Source organism: Mauremys mutica, chromosome 1 (assembly GCF_020497125.1).
Source record: "Mauremys mutica isolate MM-2020 ecotype Southern chromosome 1, ASM2049712v1, whole genome shotgun sequence".
Lineage (NCBI taxonomy): Eukaryota > Metazoa > Chordata > Testudines > Geoemydidae > Mauremys > Mauremys mutica.
The window spans coordinates 48282708-48285678 of NC_059072.1; positions in this window are offsets into that span (position 1 = coordinate 48282708).

The following is a 2971-nucleotide window of genomic DNA, read 5'->3' on the forward strand; positions in this document are numbered from 1 at the left end:
AAATAAAGTAACTATTGTTTTGAAACCACGCATTCTTTATTAATTAATTTTTAAAAAATGAGAGAATGGACAAGGTAGCCTAGGTGGGGTGGGGGAGGAGGGAAGGAGAAGGCCACATTGATTTTTAGTGTGGCTACAATAAGCAAACTGTTTGAATGACAGCCTTCTGTGGCTTGGGCCATCCTCTCGAGTGGAGTGGCTGGGTGCCCGGAGCCTCCCCCCCACCCGTGTTCTTGGGCATCTGGGTGAGGAGGCTATGGAACATGGGGAGGAGGGCAGGTGGTTATACAGTGGATGCAGGGGGGTGTCTGTGCTTTTGTTGGCTTTTCTGCAGCTCTAAGAGATGCTTCATCATGTCTACTTGCTCCCCCATTAGCCTCCACATTGCATCATGCCTCCGCTCTTTGTGCTCACTGAATTCTTTCCTGGCCTCTGCCACCTAATGCCTCCATGCAATAAGCTGTGCCCTATCAGTGCAGGAGGACTGCATGAGCTCCGAAAACATGTCATCGCGAGTGCATTTTTTTCACCTTGTAATCTGCGATAACCTCAGGGACAGAGATGATGGGGGAGTGTAGAAACATTCTACGTTCTACGATTCTGGAGGGACTGCATGGTCACCTGTGCTGCTGAGTTTGCCACACTGCCCCAACAGGAAATGAAATTCAAAAGTTTCCGGGCTTTTCCTGTGTTCCTGGCTAGTGCATTGGAGTTCAAAGTGCTGTCCAGAGTGGTCACAAGGGAGCACTCTGGGATAGGTCCCAGAGGCCAATACGTCAATTTGTGTCTGCACTACCCCAAATTCGACCCAGCAAAGTTGATTTTAGCGCTACTCTCCTCGTCGGGGAGGAGTACAGAAGTCAATTTTAAGAGCCCTTTAGGTCAACGGAACGGGGTTGGTTGTGTGGAAACATTCATTTTTAAATCAACCTAACACGGCTAAATTCGACCTAACCCTGTAGTGTAGACCAGGCCTAACATACGTATAGTCACTGAGGGAAGGGTTCTATTCCTTCATTACGCACCTTCAAATATTCCATAGGAGGAAGTAGCACACTTTCTCAGACCACTGCATGCATTGTACACAGGGGCGACAATGTATTTTGCCACCCCAAGCATGGGAGTCAGGCAGCCTTCGGCGATGCACCTGCCGATGGTCCGCTGATACCGCAGATTCGGCGGCATGCCTGCGGGAGGTCTCCCAGTCCAAAGCCTTTGGTGTACCTGCTGCCGAATTGCCACCGAAGCCGCGAGACCAGCGGACCTCCTGCAGGCATGTTGCCAAAGGCGGCCTGACTGCCACCCTTACAGCAACAGGCAGGCGCCCCCTCACGGCTTGCCACCCCAGACACACACTTGGTGCGCTGGTGCCTGGAGCTGCCCTGACCGTACATATTGTGTATAGTGAAGCAGAGTTTCTTCTCACCCCTCCTCCTTCCATATACACTTTCATGCATTGATTGAAAGAAGGTAGGACCTAGTGGAGGCCTGCTACCTTCTGCATGCAGCATCATTTAGAAAAAGGCTGTGGAATATTGGCACATCTTTAGGTTATTGTAAAACAAATATAGTTGACATGCATGAAGTACATTTTTAACCGTTCATAACTCAGATAAATCTTAGTACTGAGTCTTCTCAGAGCACTAAAAAGCACATAGGCAATCTCTGAACTTATAGCATCAAGCCCTGACAGTGAGGCACTAGATCTTTTTAAAAAATCCTCTTTTTAGTGGCAACAGAGTTTCTCTCACTCTTTTCTTGCAAAAACTGCAGAACTTTTTGTTCAAATTCACACCTGTTCTGATAGCAAATTTCATCTAGAAAGATAAAAGCATGAAGAGTTAAAACATATGAAAATGATCCTCTAAAATGAAAACGTTTGGGCAGCTTTAATGATAGGTGTTAGCACATATTCCGCCGATATGAAAAAATGAAATACCCAGCACTTCATCTTTAAAGCATTTTACAAATGTCAGTTAATTCCAGAAGATTCTGTTAAGTGTTGTCATCCCTATTTTTAAAAATGGGGACACTAAGGCAGAAAGGTTTTCTAAGGTGGGTAGTGGTGAAAGGGGTTAATGACAGAGCCAAAGAGTATCTGGTTCCCAGTCCTGTGCTCACACCGCTAATTCTTTAAGTGACCAATTAGCCTGTTATGCCAACATAAGCACATCTGATATGCCTCAAAGTTTATTGCTGTAGTCTCTTGCAATAAATATGTCTAAGGGTTTGTAAGCTGGCGAGTCGGGGCTCAACCCTCCTGCAGACCCGGAGGGGAGCCACACCGACTCGCCCCTTGTCCCCTCTAAATGATGGGCGACAAGAATCAGGGGTTAGCTCAACCCTACGCCTCGGGCCCTCTGGATCCAGGGGCCGGGTGGCAATCAGTCTCCCGAAGGTTTCAGGGGTTCAGACCCTCAGGCAGGGGCTGACCTCAAGGCACACAGTCTATAAGTATACGCCCCGGCCCTCAGTCAGGGCGGGCAGCAGGACAGCAGTCCTTGGGCCCAGACCCTTCTAGCGGGAGCTGGGCACCAGCAAAGTCAATTCGGCCCAGGCCCCCCGGAGCAGGGGCTGGGCAACAACAGAGTCAATATAAGCCCAGGCCTCTGGAGCAGGGGCTGGGCAACAGCAAAGTCAGTATAAGCCCAGGCCTCTGGAGCAGGGGCTGGGCAACAGCAAAATCAATATAAGCCCAGGCCTCTGGAGCAGGGGCTGGGCAACAGCAAAATCAATATAAGCCCAGGCCTCTGGAGCAGGGGCTGGGCAACAGCAAAGTCAATATAAGCCCAGGCCTCTGGAGCAGGGGCTGGGCAACAGCAAAGGCAATATCGCAGGCTTCTGTGCCTGAGCGCTGATGTGAGGGGAAACTGCCACCCGCGAGTGGGGTGGCAGGGGGAACACAGGCCCGCCCACTCCACTGTGTTCCAGCCCGGGGCCCTATTAGCGGCTCTCACGGCCGCTGGTCAGT